Raw genomic sequence first — 25,201 nt, forward strand, 5'->3', positions numbered from 1 at the left:
ACATGAGCAAGATTTTGCATGACACGCAAACATTTGCTTACCAAACATTTATTTTTTTCACCTCCTTGTGATTCATTTTCCTCAACTTTGAAGTCTCACTCCCTTACAGCTTTCTCCCTGGTTCAGGATGGCATATAAGCTTCAATTGCTTATGGGTGGTTCTCATATTTTTATGGGGCCCTGTATTATTACATAATTAAATTTCATCTTCTTTCATCTGTTTTATGTCAATTATAAAATTAAACCAACCAGAAGAATCTAGAAGGGTAAAAAAAAATTTTCTCCTACAGGATTTTTGCACAATCTGTTTTGTGGGGGAATGCAAGAAGCCTGTTGTAAGGTCTGAAAAGAACAGAATAGTCTGGGTCCTATGAACTCTCAAAACAAACCAGATGAACTTTCTCTTGAATTCCTTTTATCTTTTCTTCATTTATTTAAGTTTATCCCTTTCACATTTTATCTCCCTTAAGAAGTATCATCTGTAATGTTTATTTGTGCTTATAATCCATCTAATCTTTATATCTGAAATATCTTTTATCTGTAACTACTTTCTAAGTACAATCACATCATCCTGAGTTTATCTAATTCAAATTTGTATTGTTCTTTCATATCTTCTATTATTTTGTTAATTCCTTTTAACTTGTTTTGAAATATTAAATAACATATTGTATTTGTTTTGGGGATATGTCTTTCTACAAATGCTTTTATTGTCTGTGGTGATATTATTCTGCTCCTTATTCTACTTTTAAAATTATACATTAGTATAGTATTCTTTCATGATAATGTTCTAATTCTTTTTGCGTTAAATTCATTTTTCTAAAGAAAAGTCCCACTCTTCTGGGGGGCGGTGATGGGTTAAAATAGATTTTCTTACTTTGTGGCTATGAAGTTCTCTTTCTTTGATTTTTACAGTGTTCAAACTGAATGAGTATGCATTTTCAGTAACCTCCTGGCTCTCTTTCCCCACCGCTATATAAACTATCTTTTTCCTTTGTCCCTAATGTCCCTGTTTTTCTTTTTTTTTAAAGATTTATTTATTTATTTTAGAGTGAGAGAGTGAGCATGGGGGAGGGGGGCGAGGAAGAGGGAGAGAGAATCTTAGACTCCACACTGAGCATGGAGCCTGATATAGAGCTCGATCCCATGATCCTGGGATCCTAACCAGAGACATAACCAAGAGTCAGACTCTTAACCAACTGTGCCATCCAGGCATCCCTACTCTTATTTTTCTGAATTGGGATTCTATTCCCAGGGATTGCCCTTCAATTTAGGGCTTTGTACTGACTAATACATTATGGATGTGTTTTTAAGTTAGAACCAACAATATTTGCTAATCATTAAGTGGAGTGTGAGAGAAAGTGGGTCAATGGTATTGACTCCAAGGTATTTATTTGGCTTGAGAAGTAGAAGTATGGAGTTTGCTTTAATGGGTATGGAGAGGGATTGAAGAGCAGATTGAAGTGCATGAGGGATGGGGATTGAGAGTTCAGGTTTAGGGATGTTGATTTTAAGCAAAACATTAGACATAAAAGTGGAAATATCAACTAGGTAGTGGGATCTGGAATTTTTGGAAGCTGTCAAGCCTGAAGATACATATTTGGGCACTGAGAATAAATATACAGTTTTAAAACCATGGGACTGGATGACACAAGGGGGTGAATGGAATTTATATTATGTAATTAGATAAGAGATCCCAGGACTAGCCTTGGGTCACTCCAAAGAAAAATAAGAAGAAATCAGTGAAACAAGGGAAAACTACAAATGTGGCACCTTAGAAGTTAAAGGTAAAAAAAGTTTCTCTAGGACAAGTGATCACCCGTGACAAATGCTGCTGATACCTACACATCAAATAAAGTGTATCTACAAGCTCAATTATGCTCACTTTATCTCAAATTGTGACCTCTCATACATCAATGAGATATTGTCAATATACAGATAGAGAAACTGAAGGCCTGACTAGAGAAGTATCTGTTGCAAAGTTTTAGAGCTAGTTAGAGGCAGGCCTAGTGTTAATTAACACTAAAGTTACCTTACACCCAACCTAGTGAACACTCAGCATTAAATCATACAGGTTTCCTTCCTGAGATGTCTTGCATTATATTAATAAATTGGTATTTTCAAAACTATAAAATCTTTAGTGCATATTATTATGCATTGTGTTTAACACAGTTTATTTAAATCTAGGGCAGGTGGAGAGGGGCTCTCATGAAAGCCCTCCTTAAGAACTCGAACAAAAGGATCCTAGATCATCTGGAATCTCGTACCACCAGATACCCAGAAGACCAGGGTGCAGTGAATTACAATAATCAATTCTAAAAATAAGGAGAAAAAGTACTAATTAGCCAGTCACATCTTTTTTGAGCACAGGTCATTATCTGGTAATATTGTAAAGACGGTGAAAGCATGTCTTAGTGTCAGCTGTAAGATAGTTATCAACCTACAGATACAAAGGCGATGGTGCTCCAACATGGATTTTGGAATTCAGAGATGGAAAAACAAATAGTAAAAACAATTGCCTCTAATAAAACCCTTCCTGACACTGCAAGGATTAATCAATAATTTTTCATAAAGAGAAAGACTTGAAAATCTCTTTGGGTCCATTTGAAATACTTCACTCTTCTGTCAATGTAGTTAACCTTCCAATTGCATGTGAATTCACATTTACACAGGCACATATTTCTTTACCTTTGCTGTCTTATGCAATTCACATACCACTCTGAAATTCAAGATATTTTTTTTTCAATTTGGAAATAAAAAGGTTAACAATGTAAAAATACAGAGATTGTTACAGCAAACATTTACCCCTTGCCTAGAATGTGACAGATAGTATTTTGCTATACTCATATTATGTTTTTAAAATATAAGCAACTTTTCTGATAACTGTTGCACCTAGAAATTCCTCCTCAATCCTATTCTCCTACCTTAGCCCCTCCACAAAAGAAGTCATGTATTTTGTATTTATTCTACCAATCCATATTTTATAGACAACGTATTTATCTCCATAAATGCTATATATTGTTTATTTTTAAATTACATAAATGATATCCATACTATGTGTATCTTCCTGCAAATCATTTGTTTCCCACAGCATTAGATTTAGAAAATCTATCATTTGATGCATAGAAATCTAGTTCATTATTTTTAACTGGTACATAAAATATCAGACTTCATGAATATACCAAACTTTGTCCATTTTTCTTTTTTTTTTTTTTTTTTTTTTTTAAAGATTTATTTATTTATTCATTCAGAGAGAGTGAAGAGAGAGGCAGAGACACAGGCAGAGGGAGAAGCAGGCTCCATGCAGGGAGCCCGATGTGGGACTCGATCCCGGGTCTCCAGGATCACACCCCAGGCTGCAGGCAGCGCTAAACCGCTGCGCCACCGGGGCTGCCCTTTGTCCATTTTTCTATTGATGCACATTTATTTCCAATCTTTATCACAAATTGCGCTGCACTGATGCAATGATACATGCCTCTTTGCACTCAAATAGAAGAGCTTCCCAGGAATTATATCTAGAAGTAGAATTAGTATAAGTACAAATTCAGATTTTCTAGCTGTTTCTTAATTGCCTTCTGCAAAAATGGTTGGCTTAATTTGTATACTCACCAGGAGTATATACTTGTTAGTGCCAGAGTTTATAGTTTTTGCCAATCTGAAGAGTATGAAATGGTATTTCACTGATTTTTATTTATATTCCCCTGATTATTATGGAGGTATAGCAGTTTTTTATATATTTATTTGTCATTCAATTTTTTCTACTGTGAATTACCTATTTGTATGTATTGCCTATTTTTCTCCTAGTTTGTTCATACTATCTTTATTCTCTGGTATAATGTCTTCATATATTTTGGATTCTAATTCTTTCTCCATTGGATATGTTAGAAATATCTTCTCCTAATCTGGTGTCTTTTAACTTTTTCATGGTATTTTTTTTTTCGTCACATGAATGTTTTAAATTTTGATGTTATCATTTTAATTTTAAATAAATCTTTTAGAAGAGATGCCTGGGTGGCTCAGCAGTTGGGTGTCTGCCTTTGGCTCTGGGCATGATCCTGGGGTCTGGGTATTGAGTCCCACATTGGGATCCCTGCAGGGAGACTGCTTCTCCCTCTGCCTATGTCCCTGCTCCTCTATGTCTCTCTCTCATGAATAAATAAATAAAATCTTAAAAGAAATAAATCTTTTAAGAGAAATTCTCTTTATTCACAAAATCATGAAAATATTTTCTCATATATATTTAAATATGTTTAAAGTTTTTTTTGTTCACATTTAAGTCTTACCCAGTTGGAATTTATTTTCATGTATGGGGCAAAGTAAGGATCTAATTTTAGGCTTTGTGTTTTTCACTTAACTGGTAACTAACTGCCTAAGCATCACATGTTTAACTGTCCTTTTACCCTGATAAACTCTAATACCACCTCTGATATATAACAAGTTTACTTATATGAGTTATTGGTACATCCACTTTTGTAAACTATAAAATTGCAATATTAATATATTTATCTGCTTTATTATAGGGAATTCCTAGAAAGTCTGTCTCTGTGGGCTAGGAGGGAGAAACTGCAATGCTTGAGTAAGTCTTTGGATTATTTTTTTCTGTATTCACCCTCTGGTTTCAAGACAACTATCAAGTTGATAGAAAACTTTACTGTAGAATGATGAGAACTAATTCAGGGTAGGAAGCGATAGGAAATGCTCATTATACTGTTGGGAACCCAGGGTCACTCGTAAAGGATATAAGCTACCCCTAGATTATAAACCAAACAATGGTCATTGACCAGCAGTGTAACTCTGAGCAAGGGAGCTAATATTTCAGAGCCATTTTGTCATCTATTAAATGGTCATAACAATACTTCGAAGGCAGAACAGATATGAGAAATGAGACATTATGCAAAATGGTGAGCATGGTGCCTGGTATATCACAAGACTTTCATAAACGTATGTTTCCTACTCAAAAAGGATGAACACTTACAATCGGACTAACAATTTTGTTCACTCAATTTCATAACTTTATCTCCATTATTTTGGCAGTATCCTCTTCCTGCTTGCTGAGCAAGTTCTAAAATGTAAGAATTATAGAAACTAACAAAGGAGTAGACTTATCATGGGATGCTGTCTACAGCTGCACTGTTGGAAGAGAAATGTAGAAATGTCTGTAAACACAGTCAGCATCTACTCTTCACTCTCAGAAGGTATAGAGCAGAAGGCTAAACTAGCAGTGATTCTCAAATTTTATCATTCATCAGTGTCCCCTGAAGGACTTAAATACTCTGGGCCATGATCCCAAAGTTCTGGTTCTGTAGACCCAGGTGGAGATCTTGGAATTTGCATCTCAATAATGTGGTCCAGGGAATGCTGGAGTTCCTAGTCCAGGGGCCACACTCTGAGAACCACTGTTCTATAGTGTCACTACATGTGTGTTTTTGCCATTAAATACTTCCTGATGTTGTTTTCTTTGAAATATGCTGCACTGGAGAAATTTACTTACAACTTGCTATGCAATAGCCATATCAATCAAAAGAAGATTTTAGAAGAACATATTGTACGATAATTATGTTATTTCAAGTCAATTTGTGACACTGTTTGTAGAAAATAACTATAAAACTGAGACACAAATAAATTGTTGAGTTTCCAACTGGGTAGAAAATGTAAATTCTTTTAACACTACATTTGTGCAACTCATGTGGTCAAAGAAACCACAATGACACATTCAATGTGCTATATATTTTTATCATAGCAATCATATTAATATTAAATCTCCAATGGAATCACACAAGCAAAACAACTGGATTAGGAGAAATGCCTGCTGGGACTAGTTTTAGATAATGGAAAACAAAAGAAAATCTGTTTCTGGTAAAGCATAAAACGCTGAGATCTAATCAGTTTAAGAGACAGCTTGGGCATAGTTGAAAAAACTTCGCACATGGAATCAAAGACTGTCTAATTACCCAATATTCCAGTAACTAGCCATATAAACTTGGAAAGGCATCCTAATCACTGTTTTCAGCTTCCTAACCTGTAAAGTGGGGATGAAAACTCCCACTTTAGGAGCTCCTTATAAAGATCATGCAAGATATATAAATCTACTTTCTAAACTCTAACGTGCTATCAATATTAGAGTATCATCTGTCAATCAGAGACATGCGAGGCAGGTAGCAAGGAAGTGATACTCAAAACATTCTCTTCCATAATAATAAGTGAGAGAAGGAGCAAGTAAAGCTGACAACATTAAGTCGCCCAATATTAGGGTTGCTAGATTTAGCAAATAAAAATACAGGATACATAGTCAAATTTAAATTTCAGTTAACCAAGTGATTTTTTAATACAAATATTTCCCATACAATATTTGGAATTTATATATATTAAAATTTTTATTTTATTAGTATCAATTCAAATTAACTGTGTATCTGTTGTAGGAGGTCATTGAGAAAATGAGGCTGCTGGTGGACCCATAAACTAGACTCAGGCAATCTGAGGTTCATTACCCCTTCCCTTGTCCTTGGAACATGTATCCCCCCTTGCCTTCCCTGCCCAGAAGCTGCCCCAAGGACACAGACATAGCCTTGAGATAGTAATGTGGTGTTGAGACCATCTGGAGAATAGATGTGACTGAACCTTGTAAGGCCTCTAATATAAACTCTTAGGAGTCTCGCAATTGGGTAGAGATCTACTGATTTTTTTTTTTTAAGATTTTGTTTATTTACTCATAGAGACACAGGAAGAGAGAGAGAGAGGCAGAGACACAGACAGAGGGAGAAGCAGGCTCCACGCAGGAAGCCTGACATGGGACTCGATCCCAGGTCTCCAGGATCACACCCCAGGCTGCAGGCAGCACTAAACCACTGGGCCACTGGGGCTGCCCAAGATCTACTGATCTTGCAGCCATCCAAGATAAGCTTTGAATGTAAGTTCCCTTGTTAAAACTGCCACCCACCAATCTGGAATGGCCTGCCTTTCTTATGGTCTCTCCTTGCCCTCTAGGTACAGGTTTCAGTTTTGAATTTCACCTGGGGAACTCCCAAGGTCATGAACCAATAGTATCCACTATTTTATCTAGTAACTCTACTCAAAAATATTTCATTCCTAAAGATCAGGGGGAAATGATCCAATGTTTCCATTCTCTTTAAACATCCAGGCCCTTCTGCAACCCTAACCCCTAATTCCTGCAAGTCAATGACCTCTTTCAGGGCAAGGGTTATTCCCATTGCATTTACACCACTTCAATGGACATGTCTGATTCCAGGAATTCTCCATTTGTTCCTACTGCTTCCTTAAAAGAAGCTAAGTCTCTGAAAATTAAATGAAATACACAATATTGGGCCGAGCAAGAACTAAATGTCTTTTCTTGAATGTTTACCTGGGCTCTTTCCGTTCTACTCACATTCCTACCCCAACCCATGACACCCTACCCACTGCTACCACCAGAAAGAAGAGGAAAAAAAGGAAGGTATTATCTGGTCATATAGGTAGAAGTGAATTAAGAAATCAATAGGCATTAATATGCATAAATGAGAACTAATAAAATCAAGGAATTGATGGTATTTGACATAATGCCTCAAGGTAAAACAAATCCATCCATTTCAACTAATGTATCTTCAAGATTCAGAAGACGCACTTGAGGGCTTCCACAATTTTCCATGGCACACCTAACTTGCTCATATGGCCAGTTCATCATGAATACTGTAGAAAAAACAGCAGGGTTTTCAGTAGTCAGCATAGCAGTAGGTTTTTTACATTTGTGCTTCCAAAACTCCGGTTTTGTTTGTTCAGTATAGAATTTTTAATTATCCTGGTACAGAAAATATGTATATGCCAAAATGGAACCAAAATCCAGATGGATTTCAAGCCTTGGCAGAGCATTTCACAAGCAAGTCTCAACTACATCCTTGATGGTTTGTCATTGTCTTTCCTATTATCTTCTCTTTTTCATATGATGATCACATAGCAGAGAGTTCACTCCTTCGAAAAACCAATATTGCCATTACCTCCTGTCTTTTCTTTAATTTCTCTTAAATTCTGATAAGGCAAATACTCAAAGTCTAGTTCATACATTAGTAGAAAGATGTGCAAAGAACATATAAGTCCTGTATAGTAGTAGTTCTCCAAATTCACTGAATAATAGAATAAATTTGGGGAGATTTTAAAACAATGATGCCTGAGTCCCAACCTCCTTCCCTTTTAAAACGTAATTGCTCTAGGGTATCCAGGTACCTGGTCATGCAGGTATTTACTTAATGGCTCCCTAGGTCTTTAAATGTGCAAACAAGTTGAGACGCACTAATTTAGGAAAGCTTGGATACAATTAGAACCACTTGGGTGGTTTGGGGGAGTTCTTAAAAATCCCCAATTCTCAGGATAGACCTCAGAGCAATTAAATAATATCTGAGACTGGGACCCAGGCATGTAATTTAAAGTTGTCAGGATGATTCCAATGTGAATCCAAGGCTGAGAACCACTGTTTTAAGCTGTAGTGGCTTTTCATGCCCTTCCCTTGGCACTTCATTCATTGGAAGAGGACAGAGGGCAATGATTTGTTCATCTCTTTAAGCTTACATTTGAACACAGTGAGTTCTGACTCATCCTGAGTGCTTGGAAAGTATTTGTTTAATGCATGCTGATATTTAAAGATTTTAACACATTGAAGACACAGGAATTCTAACACATAGTTAAATATACTGTCCTGACATCTTGGATAATAAAATATCATATCTCATTCTATCTATCTATCTATCTATCTATCTATCTATCTATCTATCATCTACAGTATCATATATACTAGACATGAATGACATTAGCTATGAGTATATGATGTTAATGCACACATTCTGCATCTCTGAATTTTACTTTTCATATAACTGCTAAGATTAAATGGAAGTGTTTGTACATGCTCCGTATAGTTTCATCCAATAGTCAAAACAAAACTACATGTAGGTGATACTCTATCTTTGTGACCAATCTAGGATTGTCATATTTGGCAGGAAAACAAAGAGAAACAGAATCTAAATTAAATTTGAATTTCAAAAGAACAATAATCAATTATTTTTAGTATAAGTATGCAATATTTGGGACATACTAGAAAATGCCTGCCTTTTGTTTCTATGAAACTCAAATTTAACTGAGTATCCTACATTTTATCTGGGAACCTGAGACCAGAGTGTTAAGCATACAAATATCTTTAAAATAAAAAGCAAGAAAAGTAAAAATACTAATAAAAATGTAACTGATGGTTACAAAACTGCCTAGGTACTATCTTTTAAAAGCCACCTTGCAGTCACCTTATAAAAAAAGAGATTTTAGTTATAAACTTCTATTTTAAATTATAAATGTCTAATGATTTTATAAACCTATCAAGCATAAGGCTTCTAATTTAGGACATAGTTAAAGTTTCCTGGTGGTAATTAATCACCTACTGAAGCACTGTCGTTTTCAAAAGCAATGTACTTTAGGTTTTCACGCTACTTAATGTTCAGTATATTTGGGAGTAGATTCAGGAAATAAGTATCAACCTTACTTAATCATCAACAGAATTATAAATGGAATATCAGCAGACAAGAGAGAGCTAACCATAAAATAAAATGTATTTAAAAACCATTGATGAAACTTACTTTAACATAACAAAATGATACATAACTCTTTCAATGGGTTCATATATGTTGATTATAATTTCTTTTTTAAAAGATTTATTTATTTCTTCTTGAGAGATAGAGAGAGAGAGGGAGGGAGGAGAGAGAGTAGGGGCAGAGGGAGAGAATCTCATCAGATTCCCTGCAAGTACGGAGCCCAATGTGGGGCTGGATCCCACAAGCCATGAGATCATGACCTGAGTCAAAATCACAAGTTGGACGTTTAGGGATCCCTGGGTGGCGCAGCGGTTTGGCGCCTGCCTTTGGCCCAGGGCGCGATCCTGGAGACCCAGGATCGAATCCCACGTCGGGCTCCCGGTGCATGGAGCCTGCTTCTCCCTCTGCCTGTGTCTCTACCTCTCTCTCTCTATCTCTCTCTCTGTGTGACTATCATAAATAAATAAAAAAAAAAAAATTAAAAAAAAAAACAAAAAAAAAAAAACAAAAAACAAGTTGGACGTTTAATTGAGTGAGCCACCCAGGAGCCCTGATTATCTATTTTCTATTTTAAAACATCATTGATGTGGGCAAATACAAAATACAAAACACTACTTCAACAACTTAAACACAAAGAGGACTTACTAATAAATTTGAGAAAAGGGCTTAGGCTACTTGCCTTTGAAACATACCCATTCTAATAAGAAAAGTCACATGAGAATACAGATAGACTGAGTCTAGGACTGACTACCCCAGTGGTTGGGGACTAGCAATATGAATTTCACTTGAGAACCTGTTAGAAAGATAAATTATTAGGCTTCCACCTCAATCTACTGAATCAGAAACTTTAATCCAGAAAACTGGTTTGAGAAGACCTGCAGGGGGTTGCTGTTGCATACTAAAGTTTGAAGATAAAGATTTGAATCCTGCCTCTGTCATCACCAAGCTGAGTAACATACAAATCCCAAATGGATAGAATTTCAAGCCCATCACTCTTAAAGAAATTAAAATCTACATTGAAGGCAGACTTGTCCTGAGAATTCATAGAGATAACAAACATGAAAACACTTTGTGAATCTAAAAGACTGTAGAGAAAGGGAGACTGAACATGAGAGACTCCTAACTCTGGGAAACGAACTAGGGGTGGTGGAAGGGGAGGTGGGCGGGGGGGGGGGTGGGGGTGACTGGGTGACGGGCACTGAGGGGGGCACTTGATGGGATGAGCACTGGGTGTTATGCTATATGTTGGCAAATTGAACACCAATAAAAAATAAATTTACAAAAAAAATAAATAAAAGACTGTAGAAACATGAGTAATCTATGATCTATCATGTGGAAATTTAAAAAAACAAAGCCTTTGAAACTCATAATGATACTTGTTCAATATATGATCAAGTATGTACGTTTGTTCTTATTACTTTTGGTCATTTTTATTACCAAATAACAGACACAATAAGGAAAAAAATCAAGATTAAAATGATCTTGGGACTTAAGCTATCAATTCTGTCTGCTCAAAGCATCCTATTTAATGTTAAATGTTTTACCCAGACCTATATCCCTTATTATCATTTCTAAGTGGAACAAGTCTAATGATGATTTTCCATATATGTGAGGACATAGGGGGAGAACTTATAATGGGGACTAGGTTTATTGGGCTCAAGAACTGGCTTTGCTGTTCATTCACTGTGTGATTTTAGGCAAGTGATTTAGGCAAGTGCCTGCCCCTCTATACATACTGATCAGTTTAACAAGATGAGCTCTGGGGCCTCTTTAAGCTCTAAACACTATGCTAGGTATGTATTAACATCTTAATACTTCCCATCTTTTTTTATTATTTTATTTTATTTTATTTAAATTCAAGTTAGTTAACATATAGTATAGTATTGGTTTCTGGAATAGACTTTAGTGATTCATCACTTACATGTAACACCCAGTCCTCATCCCAATAAGTGTCTTCTTTACTACCCAGCATCCATTTAGTCCATCCCCCTACCCACCGCCCTCCAGCAGCCCTCAGTTTGTTTCCTAGACTTGCGTCTCTTATGGTTTGCCTCCTACTCTTTTTCTTATTTTTATTTTTCCTTCCTTTTCATCTGTTTTGTTTCTTAAATTCCACATACGAGTGAAATCATATGTTTGGGTTTTTCTGACTGGCTTTTTTTGCTTAACATAATATACTCTAGTTCCATCTGCATTGCTGCAAATGGCAAGATTTCACTCTTGTTGATGGCTGAGTAATATTTCATTGTATATATATACAGCACATCTTTGTCCATTCATCAGTTGGTGGATATTTGGGCTCTTTCCATAATTTGGCTATTGTTGACAATGCTGCTATAAACATGGGGAGCATATGCCCCTTCAAATCAGCATTTTTGAATCCTTTAGCTAAATACCTAGTAGTGTAATTGCTAGATCATAGGGTAGTTCTATTTTTAACTTTTTGAAGAACCTTCACACTATTTTGCAGAGTATCTGCAATAGTTTGCATTCCCAACAGTGCAAAAGGGTTCCCCTTTCTCTGCATCCTCACCAACATCTGCTGTTTTCTGAGTTAATTTTAGCCATTCTGACAGGTGTGAGTTGGTATCTCATTGTGGTTTTGATTTATGTTTCCCTAATGATGAGTGATGTTGAGCATTTTTACATGTGTCTATTGGCCATTTGTGTTTTCTTTGGAGAAACGTCTGTTCATGTCTTCTGCCCATTTCTTAACTGGATTATTTATTTCTCTTATCCCACCCTCTCCTATTGGCAACCAGCAGCTTAGTGAGAATTACTCTGATCCCATTCAACTTATTTTAGATTTTTAAGGAATCCAAAATGGTGTATCTTTCTTAGGGTCCAGGAATTATGAAAAAGAAACAAATCTCTAAAAAAACATTTTATCTACTTTTAAAATTTTTTCAGTGTATGTAGACCAAATATTTTATCTGACCAAATTCAAAACATAAAGACTTAGAAAAATGAGCTTTGGGGTGCCTGGGTGGCTCAGTCAGTTAAGTGCCTGCCTTTGGCTTCGGTCATGATCCCTGGGTCATGGGATTGAGCCCCACGATGGGCTCCCTACTTATAGAGAGTCTGCTTCTCCCTCTCCTTCCCTCTCGTGCTTTCTCTCACTCTCTCTCTCTCTCTCTCTAATAAATAAGTAAATAAAATCTTTTTAAAAAAGAAGAATGAGTTCTCAGTTCAGTCCACCACAACTGTATCACTGCTTCTGAAACCTAATCTCTACTTCATGTAGACAGAAGGGTCTATTTAGTAGGTGTGTTGTTTTGTCACTTAGAGTAATAACTCTAAGTAAAATATACTTTAGATGGCTACTTTAAGCAAGAAAATTTCAAGGTCAGAAGTAGAACTTTTTCAAGAGATACATAATCAAAAATCAATATTTCAAGCAAAATATATTGACTTTGAATGTGCAGAGGAATAAAAATTCAAAAGTATTAATTAATGTATAGGCATCTCTCTAGAATATTCATTGACTAGTAGAGGAGTATCCATTTATTGTTCTAATAACTTCAGGGAGTTTTTAGCCCTTAGAAGATGCAGAAGGATGTTGAGATCTATATTTCAACTTTTAAAGTACCATTTTAAGAAGCTGTACATGGTAAATTTTCTCCTTAGAGAACCATTTTTTTAACCATGTACTGTAGTTCACTTAAAACTGAAATATAAACTACAATTAGCATATGTCTACAGAACACCAGCCATGTCACAAAAAGAAAAAAATAAAAAAATAAAAAAAAAATAAAAATAAAAAAAAATATATATATATATAAGCATTATCCATGTAGATTTTCTATATGATACTATTAATTTTATTTATTATTTATGCTCACATCTTCCTCTAAAAGAATCCTAGGAGATAGTAAGTTAGGTAGACAATACATGTTTATTGAGTATTAACTGTGTGCTTAGTCCTATACTTGGTGTTATAAATGCAATGCTAATAAAACATATATGGTCTTTCCTGTCACTAAGCTTATAATCACTTCAGAGAGAGAGAGAAAAAAAATTAAAAATACACAAATAGATTAATACAGAAATAAAGTCACAATAAGTTAATTGAAGGAAATAGAGGGTATAGTAGTAGTGAATTGAATAGGGATCTAATTAGAATGGTCAGGAAAGAACTCTCTGTGGATATTGTTGAGGTGAAACATGAATGACAAGGGGAAAACAGGTTAGGTATAGAGTAGCCCTGGGAGAAAAGAACAAGGTATCTTTCTGGATGAAGAGAAAATTGACTAGTAAAAATAAAAACTAAAGGAATAGAATAGTGAATAAAGTTCCATCCTTATCCTTCCAAAACACATAGTCCTGCAGGGAGTACAAATATTAAACAGATATTTACCAGTAAAGGTAAATAAGTCAGCCACGTAATGTAATGGAGAGTTACAGGGCACTTTGGGGGCATCAAATAATAGTGTCAAAACTGGCTTGTAGAAATCATGAAAGTCTTCTTAGAAATAAAGGTGTTTAAATATGAGAATTAGGGGTCAAACTAATAAATTACACATATAATAGAAAAGAAGGACCATAAAAATGTCTGTATAAGTATAGTATAAGGTTTCAGGAAAGAACTACAAAGTAACTGCAAGTTAAAGGCTGGCGTAATCATTAGTATTCTTCTCACTGTGATAATTTTACCAGCCTCCAAATTTTGGTTATAATTTGGCCTTGGTGGAAGATGAACACATCGACTGATGTCAGTTGAAAGTCCCCCTATATGGTTAATATTCTCACTGTAAATTAATATAATTTCCCTTTAATTATAAAAATTTCACTCAAATATAAAAATTCTTGTCAGGATTAGCTATGTTGGCAAAGGAACCTTTTCCTTAGAATCTCTAGACTATAAAAAAGTAATTCAGAGAATTTCCAAAAACAATTAATTTCTATAATGGAGGCACCATGATGGCCACGGGAATTTTTGTTTTTCTGAGGACTTACCTGTTTTTAATAGTTTTTCTTAATCCTCATAATACCTATTCAGTCCCTGTTTGTGGGTTTCTTTTCTTTTTCTTTCTTTCTTTTTTTTTTTTTTTTTTTTTTTGTGTAGCTTCTTTGGGCTTCCTCTTTCCTTTACAGAGTTTTTCTTAATCAATGTAAAATATACATAACATTAAAATTTCCATTCTAGCCATTTAACAATTCAATGGCATTAATCACACTCATGATGATATGCAATCATCACTACTATTTATTTCCAAAACTTGTTCAGTGCCCCAAAGTGACTTTTGTAATTATTAATCAATAACTCCAAATTTCCCCCTCCACCAAGCATCTGGGAACCTCTGATCTACTTTCTGTTTCAATTAATATGTCTATATCTAATGTAAAATATTTTTATAATTGTAGGTAGCTGAGAGCTTTTTATGTATAAAAAGATTGGAACGGTCTTATTGATATATCTCTGAACACTAACTGCACACAGTTGCTATTTGACCAACTTTCTCAAGACTGAGGATGAATACTTAAACTATAAAATTCTTAGAGTAAAAAATTCATACTTGATATAAGGAATAAAGGACATAAAACATATATAGTGTAGTACAATAAAGGAAAACAAGAGTTTGGGACTGAGATGGAACTAGACTTTAACCTGACTGCGCAATTAGCAAAATATCTGTATATATTTGGGCAATCTATTTAACTTCTGTGTCTCTTTCATCACATGCATAATGGATAAAATTGCTGATGAGATTAAGAGGGAAAAATACCAAACCTATCATCATGGAATATTTTAAAAATTAGCTAAAGAGAAGGGCAGAGAAGTCAGTGATAAGTTTGATCATCTAAATCTCTCAGTCAAGTCCAATAATGCCTAATTTTACTTGCCACTTAATCTCCTTAACAATGCCCAAGAATTTTAGACCCATAATAGGGTCGATTACAGTTTCTGAGAAATCCTTTCTATTAGTTACTACATAAAATTTCTGTGACAAAATGACTACCGTGACTGGGTTGCAGAAAAACTGGACTTACGGTTTCTCATTTCTTTTGTCTCTGTATTCGTTTTGTGACCTTGTCCGGGCCAGCCATTTTCTTTGTAAAATGTCCACACTGTTCTTTTCACAAAAGTGAAATGGTTATACAAAGTAATAAAACGTTAAAATGTACTGGAGGAAAAAGAAAATCATTGTTTATTTTGAAGACAAGAATATTATGTATGATATGCTTAATACAAAAATCAAAGCATGTGAAAAGTTTGGTTTATAAAACAAAATTTAAATAAATAAATAAAACAAAAAAACAAAAAAACAAAATTTTAAGACATTGTAACTAATATATATTAAAAGGATAAAGATAGATAAAGAAGAGCTGTTAGTTTTAATTTTATCTTAATATTTCATTCTACCAAAGTACTCACTAGCAAAAGAAGGATATCCAAAAAGCACTCAAATATCATGGAACTTGGGAAGAGAGCTTGTGTTTATATAATAGCAAGAGCAATAAATAGATTCTTAGCAGTGGTGTACTGGAGCCAGCTTGCATAGGGAAGCAGGAACAGACTGTTCACGTCTCTTCCCAATTCCACATTCAGTGACATCACACAGCTAGTTTGAAATCAGCCATGGTGGGAATATTCACGCCAAGAAAGCTGGTAAACTATGGGAATCAGGGCTTTTTTTCCCCCCAGAAAGTTACTACCATATAACTGGTTCTTGGCCACAGTTACTTGATGGCTATTGAAGGAAGAAAGGTGGAAACACAAGTCCTTTCTAGGCCTGAGATTGTGTGCAAAACTTTTTCTAAGATCTGGGAACACTTTTAGTAATGTAAGCACTTCTCACACTTTAACATGAGTAGAAATCACTTAAGGATCTTGTGAAAATGCAAATCCTAATTCAGTATGTTTGTGATTATATATATTTTTACACTCTCCTTGGTGAAGGCTATGCTGCTGGGCCAATGGTCATATGAGCAGCAGGGGTTATGGGATATCTAATTAATTTCCTTTAGACAAACAAGACCTGGGGAAGTAGGGGGATGGACTTTTGCCATAAAAAATTTTTAGTTATCACTGTGGAAACCAAGCTCCTGAAGATCATCTACAGAAATGATTTTTGGGGACAGCCCTGGTGGCACACGTCAGGCTCTCTGTATGATGTATGATGCCTGCTTCTCCCTCTGCCTGTGTCTCTGCCTCTCTCTGTCTCTATGAATAAATAAATAAAATCTTTAAAAAAATGATTTTTGGTTATTGTTTCAGTGGTAGAATATACAAATATATATATATATCTCAAAAGTATATTCTATTTCTTTTACAAAATATGGAAAAATTCCTCTTCCCTAAATAATATGCTGTTTATTCTACTTGAAATTCTATTAAAACTAATACATAATCTCTAGTTAAAAATTGAAGAGTAGGACAGCCTAATGTGGGACCCAAGAAATTTAACAAAAATCCCCTACCCCTGGACAAGCAGAGTAGGACTAACTCCATTTTGTGCTACACTCGCCATCTCCTGTATGACCCCCACATGACCTGCTTATATGCTTAAGGCGCTCCCCCACCCTAGTCAAGCCGCTGAGCACACCCTTAGGGAAACAGGCTCATATAGGAATGCGAAGCCCCTAGCTGCCAAAGAATGTAAACCCTGCCTTTTGCCTGCCAAACCTGCGCACCAATTCTCACCAGAGTGATAGGCTAGCTCAAAAGGTCACTATAGGGTAAATTGTAATTCAATTGGCCACCTGCATATGGACCGACATGACTGTGCAACTTTCTGTGTGTGTTACAATCTCATTGGCCACTGGCCCCTATAAAACTGCTACGCCTCTTAACCTCGGGGTCCAAGTCCCTGCTCTGCTATGTTGGGTATGCTTGGACCCAAGCTCGAGCTTGTTAATAAACCCTCGTGTACTTGCATCGGTGTTGGCTCCTCGGTGGTTTCTTGGGTTCGCAATCTTGGGCACAACATATTCTACTTGAAATTCTATTAAAACTAATACATAATCTCTAGTTAAAAATTGAAGAGTAGGGCAGCCCTGATGGCTCAGCGGTTTAGCGCTGCCTTCAGCCCAGGGCATGATCCTGGAGACTCCGATTGAGTCCCACATTGGGCTCCCTGCATGGAGCCTGCTTCTCCCTCTGCCTGGGTCTCTGCCTCTCTGGGTCTCTCATGAATAAATGAATAAAATCTTAAAAAAAAAAAAAAAACCTGAAGAGTAATGTTATTTTACTATTCTATTCCATTCTCTCAAAATCTGCCAAAAGCATAGAAAGAACAGGGTAGAAACTGTGTGCGCATGTGCATGCGTGGGTGCGTGCATGCTAATATGTATGGGGGGGGTGGATTTGTGCTCAAACTCGTGAGGAAATAACCACTACATCAACCCACAAGTTTTGAAGCCTGTCTACAGAAAAACTATGAAATATGAATAAAATCAAGGGACAAGATTCAGACATAAAGTATATACCTCTTAGCTCTTCACAAAAAAAAAAAAATAATAAAGTATATACCTCTTTACACTTTGAGGATTCAGAGTTCCTCAAAAATAATTAGTGCTATCCCTAGTGTTACATTCAACAATCTTTCAATCACACTGATATAACATGTTTATCATGCTCTAACCTGCTATCCAGCTGGGACTGCCAGAGGTAAAATGCAGAAGACAGAATGACAGAAGAGAAACACTAATCACTACAGTACACAATGGAGAACCTATAGCTTAAGGGATTTACTGTGAATGACCAATCACGTGTATGCTAGTAATTGAGAGAAGATACAGCACTAGCTAAAAAGGATAGACATCGGGCAGCTCATGTGGCTTAGCGGTTTAGTGCCACCTTCAGCCCAGGGCTGATCCTGGAGAACCCGAATCGAGTCCCATGTCGGGCTCCTGCGTGGGGCCTGACTCTGCCTGTCTCTCTCTCTCTCTCTATCTCTCTATCTCACATGAATGAATAAATAAAATCTTAAAAAAAAAAAAAAAAAAGGATAGACATCTGTGGTGAGAAGCTGGCCCAGGAAGTGAACCTATGTCAAAGACACTGGCATCTTCACATCAGTATTTTTGTCCCCACATCTAAAGTATGGCTGACATCATTAAAAGATAAAAATAATCCAAAGCAATAAGAATTAAATTATCTAAAAGAAATTGAAAAAAAATTATGTTTTAGTTAAACAAGGTATTAAACACACGCAAAACAGAAGAGAATAACATGTATCATAAAGACAATTATCCAAAAGAGAAAATTATCCAAAGAATCGGAAGATGGGTTCAACAATTATTTCTTCATAGTCTCAAAAATAATTACAAATAGCATGAATTGGATAACAAAAAACAACTACAATAAGAAGGCAGAGGATCAAAACTTATATGATGATGGAAACAAAAACCTAGTAGAACCCAGAAAACAAGTGGAAAAGAAAGATCTAAGCATTATAGACATAAGATCATATTAAAAATAACACAATTATATATAAACATTATTGAAAATATAGTGGAACTTAATGAAAAAGCACGAATGTATTACACTAAATAAAAGCTAAACAAAAGCAAGCTTTTTAAATACTAAAAACAATCCCCAAGAACCAGACCAAAGATTTCCAACTCACCCAGAACTGGTAATTCTGAAGAATAAAGCAAGACACACAAAGGCTAAGAAAGGCTTGACTATGCAGATGAAAAGGATATACTGTATCACAGGGGGAAAGAACGTACAGAACAGTCCGCAATGAGAACCGATCTCGAAGTTGCTGAATTTCAAGGATAAAGGAAGATACGTGTAGGCATTCAGGAAGAAGTAACAAGTCAATTACAAAGAGGGTTCTATTTTCCACTTGCAATGACAGATTAACTGATACTAAACCTCCTCTCCTGCTGTGAAACCAGAAAACTGGACAGAATATATGACACAATTGTTTCCAGACGGTGGACAACAATCAGTTTAGGGCTGTGAGTATTTCCTTTCAAAAAAAGATAAACTGAGCCCCAAGACCACCACAATTGTATGCCTTTCTGGACCACAGAACAAGGATGGAGAAATGAAACTAAAATAGTGGTCTTGCTAATTTAAGGAGGCAAAGATGTGAGTCTGGAGAAGATGAAGCATCTAAAAATAATAGAGTAGATACCTAGAGAAGTTATACAGAACAAGAACTGCAAATTTCTGCATAGAGATCCCTTGAGATTTTGGCTATATATTAAGCTATGAATGTATAGTATAAAATTCCAAAAGGGCAAATAACATATCTTGGAGATTAGAAAATTTAACAATTCTTAGAGTTTACATAGGATGATGGAGGTTTTTAAAGTCTAATCAGCCAGGATGGAGAGACTATGTTAAATGCCCAGAGCATTGAGTAGAGATCCCAGAAGGATCATGCTTTGGAAGTAGGCATAGAATAACCCTAGAGTAAAGATTACTATTAATATGATGGAGAAAGCCTAAATATCAGCCTCTGAAGGAGAAGCAGGCCTGTAAGTAACCTAAATCATCGCCAAAAAAAAAAAAAAAAAGGCAAAGACATTCTTTTAGGGAGGAATAAAAAATCCAGACACTCAGCAATGGAGAATGACAATGTCTAGTGTACAATAAAAAGTTCCTATACATGTGAAGAATCAGATAGACTCATGATTGGGAGAAAAAACTCAACAGAAACAGAGCCAGGTATGAACAAGATGATGAAAACAGCAGAAAAATAGATTTAAACGGCTATTACAACAATGCACCAGTAGTTAAAGGAAGGCATAAACATGATAAATAAAAGATGTTAAAGTAAATAACATTGAATTTCTAGAGCCTCAAAATACAATTCTTGAAAAATTCATTGTATGGATTTAGCAACAGATAAGACACTGCAGGAAAAAAAAAAAGTAACTGAACCTAGGGGCACCTGGATGGCTCATAAAGTATCTGCCTTCGGCTCAGGTCATGATCCTGGGGTCTTGGGATCAGGCTCCCTGCTCAGCTGGGAGCCTTCTTCTCCCTCTCAGTCTGCCCGCCGTGTACTCACTCTCTCTGTCAAATAAATAAAATATTTTTGAAAAAGTAACTGAACCGAAAGATATGACAAGAGAAACTATTGAATCTAAACCACAGATAGAAAAAAATGCTGTAAAAATATGAACAGTGTCTCAGCGATGTATAGGGAAATACATAAAAGTCTAACATATGTGTGATTGTTGATGGAAAAAGATAAGGGGCAGAAAAAATATTGAAAGAAGCAAAGGCTAGGTTGTCAGCAAAAACAATAGTAGAATAAGAACCTATAGAAATTCTCTCTTCCATAAAACCAATGAGAAAACTGGCAAAAAATACCAGCATCAACAATTTCAGAACTCTGGAAACTAATGAAATGCTTGCAGCAATCCAGGGAACACTTAGTCAAGAAAAATGGCCAAAACTCTTTAAGGCCAATCCTCTACAAAAGCAATAAAGAACACTGGCAAAATAATCTGACATAGTCAACTTTAAATAATTCTGGAAATTAACCAAAGGCTTGCAGCAATCTAAGGAGCTTTTTTTTTTTTTCCAAAAAACAGTGAAATATTGGTAAGAAGAGCGTTTTTATTAGCTCTATTCTCATAGAGTCATGTATGCAAATATTTATAAGTTACTAATAATAACCAAAAACTGCTGAGGGGGACAAATGTTTATCATGTAATAAATAGATAAACACATTATGATAAGGCTTCATTTTCACATATACATGGGTACATATTTTAGTCTCTCGTGTATTCAAAATAAAGGATAAAAAGAAGAAAACCTTTCCTCATTGACTAAAATTCTCTAGATACTACCTTATCTCTCTTCCTTATTGACAACTTTTCAAGATCTGTTTACAGTGGCTTTCTCTTCTTCACTTTCCATTTATTCCTCATCCCACTCAGTTTGATTTGTGCCCACTCACTGTATTGCAATGTTCTTGCTAAGTTAACTGATGCCCTGTGTATTGTTAAATTCAGTAGAAAGGTTTGAAATATGGTGAGGTCTCAACCTCTCAGCAGCATTTCCATATGTTAATTCAAACTGTTCTAGTTATTATTTTAGTAAGCAACCTTTTTTCTTACAAGTGAAATCATTAGGATTTTTTTTAGTATTGGACTTAAAATATAAAATCTTAAAAATATAATATACTCATAAAAATGCAGTGTCCTCATAATATGTTTCACCAATTACTACTGCTAACATGCCTTTCAGGTAATATGGATTATGTTTTTGAAAATTGAAAGTTAATAGGGTTGATACATTAAATCCTGCATCATAGCAAATTTCTGGATTTAATCCCATTGTGCTATAATTGGATGTATTTTGAATTTATTATATTCAGTGACTGAAGTAATAGAAAAAAAGATTAAATGTGTTTACATGCCTCTAAAAAGGGCACAATGTCTCTTCTTGGCCCATTTTTAGAATGTATATAACCTGAAGCTATATTAAAATCGAGAATGCTGTATTCCGATTGAAACTGTTTTGTTTAAATTATATCATTATTCATGTTATTTACCACATTAAAACCTTTAAGAATAAGCTGTCTTCTTTATAAAATGATATATTGCCTTAAAATATTTTAATTATAACTATGATGATGATTATCTTTTGTAAAGATGAAGACCTTACAAGTTATTTTGCACCAAGTTGCCATGAAGGAGTCCTGTCATATTCCCCGTCTGGAGTGGTTCAGCTCACTTGGTCTGTCCATGATTGATAATAAGATAGTATTTATAATTATTTGCTATGCCCACCCAATTCAGGTTTCTCTCCTAAAGTAGTATTTGAAGTTTATTGTTGTTTGGTTGTTATCCTTTGAGGTGATAATAAAGACAAGACATATTTGCTTTTTTGAGAAGTGTATCTGCTCCTGATCAAGAGAATAAGAGCGATCAGGATCAAGGTAAGGTATGGACTTCTGCTCTTCAACACCAAGCTCTCCACTCCTAAGCATGGGCAAAATCCTAACCTAAAAGGGTAAAGAAATGTTTCCATGTTAGTCCTGGATTAATTCCTCTACATTTTATAATAGTTTTAAACCATTGTCTTTTGATATGTCAGTATCATTGATTAGTCCAAAAAGTCATTTTTTGTCTTTCTATCGTATGAAGCTTGCCTAATTTAACTCCCAGCAGAAAATTTATTTTAAAGGTCTGAGAAATTCCTCACTGCCATCCCAATGTACAAATGAATTTTCTTCCAATTCTGCAAAATATTTCATGAAGGTACCTCTGTCTAGATATGCCTTACTATAAATCATCTTCTACTGCTGCAGTGAAGAAGTTTCATAGACCTTCCTTTCTTTTATCAGGGATGATAACATCTTCCAATTTGAAAGCTAAATGGAAGAGTAAGCCTCTATTCTGAAATAATTTACACTATGATCACTTCCTGTCATGATATCAGTAATCCATCCACCCCATATCCTACACCAAATAGCAGTAAATCTGACTCAAACTTTCTATGTACTCAGCTGATCATTTTTATTTTTTGTTTCTATACTTTTAGCCTTTTATGTTCAACTATATGTACATTATGCTGAAAATTCAACTGCATGTCCACTGCTTACCTTTTCAGATCTTGCGTGCTAACAAAATTGAAATACGTGACCTTGGAAAAATGGCCTAACTCCTATAAATTCAAGTTCTTCACATGTAAAGTAAAAGTGATAGTTGGTAAACTTCCCCTATCCCCTGTAGAATTGTTATGAAGACTGAGCAAAATATCTATTACTCACTTAGCACAAATATCTGGGATATAGTAGACACTCATTAAATAGTAGTTAGTTGATGTTTTAGGGTGCTAATATATAGCATGCCTTCTTTCCATGTGTAGTAACTGAATCAATAACTGAAAGAGACCAAGGAATCAATAGATGAACAACAAAGATGCCCCTTAATACTAATAATACTAATACAGAAGGATGTGGCTTAGATGTTTGTGAACAATAGGCTTCCCAATACTCTACTCCAGAATTAGGCAGACTTACCCTGGCCAGTCCTAGGCAGCATTGAACAATCATAGGCTCATTCCTACAATGGCATCATATAAAATTTATGGCATGGAAAAACAAGACATAATTTGCCCTCTTTATAATCAGCCTTACTACTAAAGGGAAACACTATATGTCACCTCAAAACATGCATCTTTGACCTAAGCATTATCTTGAACTGGTTATTTTAAAAACAGACAAAGGAAAAGCTCTTAAGTTACTTACCTTTTTGTAAAGGAAATTTATATTTATAAAGGAAATCTCCATTTGTAAGAGTGTCTCCTTCTCTGTCCTGAAGAGAATAGGATGACCTTAATCCCCAGAAACTCTTATTAATGGAGAAGGCCCCCAACTCAAATTTATATAACAACTTCACCATTGTCTGTTATGCTTTTCTTGGTTACCTCCCATTAACAAGCTTCTCCCAAAACCCCCAAATCTTATGCCTTTAGCTGAAGAAGGTGTTTACGGTGATAGCTTGGACCATTTCAGAGTTATTCAGTTTTCCTGGATCTCTCTCATGCATACAGGAGTTTACATCTTATTAAACTTCTGTTTATTTCTCTGTTGTTAATCTGTCTTTTATTACAGGGGGTATCAGCCAAGAACCTAGAAAGATATAGGGAACACTATTTTTCCTTCTCTACACTACCAACAAGGGTAAGGAAAGAAGGAAAAAATCTATACATGTCCTGTTCCTTATCCCAAAAACTCTTTTCCTCCAGGTTCCAGTTTCTATATGATCTCTTCACAAAATCCTTTCTGACATTTCTACTCAAATAATTTTTATCCTCTCTGAATCTTCCTCGGTCAGTATGTGTGCCTCTCTTAAAGTACATTCCATTAAAAAAAATTTAAAAATTTAAAAAATAAAGTACAGATCATATTATTCATGAAATGATCACTATTATTCATACCTATATTGTTTTCACTACTGTTCATCCAATTATGTAGCAATTGTTCCTTGATCACTCTCAAAGTATCAGGCAATGTGCAATGTGCTGTTGGGGAGATGGACAATAAGTTCTTTGATGGAATAATCTGTATCTCTTCTCTTCTTTGTAGCCCCTTGACTCTTACTATTTGCTCAATAAAATTTCATGGAATGAAAGAACAAATAGTTAAAGGTAAAAGTCACTATTTTCCTCAGTGCTGGAAGTCAAAATGAAAGCCACCAAATTCTCCATTTGAAGTATCACTATTTGAAATTAATAAGTACTCAATTTCTACACGAAGTATTTGAAATACTAGTGATTCTGCAGAATATGTTCACTTACAAAATACAAAGTGTTAATAAACACAACTAAATTTCATTAACGTAAATTCATACACACAGCATTTGATGTAATAATTCCTAGTCAGGACCAGCTGGCATACAGCTGGATATCTTTTTACGTTTAAGAAGATACCAGTACCAAAGAGATGAGCAAGTCATTGGAAAAACTACTGCAGTATAGCTTGCAGACAAATCCAACAGTCTGAACAGTCTCACCATTCCCAACTTGCTGAACAAGTCTACAAGATAACTGTTGAAATAAAAATCTTGCCCAATATTATAAAAATTTAAGATCTCATGCAATATAAAAGTACAATCCAAGCTCATTTATTTTCACAGTAAGATATAATCTCAACCATTCAGACTTTAGTGCACATATGATTTACCTAGTAGAAATTGTTTAAATGTCCTTTCCTGGGCTC

At 35.3% G+C, this 25,201-nt stretch overlaps 1 long non-coding RNA gene across 3 annotated transcripts in view; it reads right to left on the bottom strand.

Moving 5' to 3' along the window:
• The window catches only part of LOC111094761, a 118,839-nt gene that overhangs the window by 58,146 nt on the left and 35,492 nt on the right, over positions 1-25,201 (bottom strand). The window contains exons 1-2 of one of the 3 annotated variants that reach the window (XR_005386493.1): positions 19,133-19,221; positions 15,552-15,634 (exon numbers count right to left, since the gene is read on the bottom strand). The exons of 1 other annotated variant lie outside the window; for it this stretch is intronic. This is a non-coding gene — a long non-coding RNA (uncharacterized LOC111094761). Of the gene's footprint in view, positions 1-15,551; positions 15,738-19,132; positions 19,222-25,201 lie in introns of those variants that run through there. One more of the 3 variants, XR_005386491.1, reaches the window with a different exon arrangement.

This window comes from Canis lupus, chromosome X (assembly GCF_011100685.1).
Source record: "Canis lupus familiaris isolate Mischka breed German Shepherd chromosome X, alternate assembly UU_Cfam_GSD_1.0, whole genome shotgun sequence".
Taxonomy (NCBI): Eukaryota; Metazoa; Chordata; class Mammalia; order Carnivora; family Canidae; genus Canis; species Canis lupus.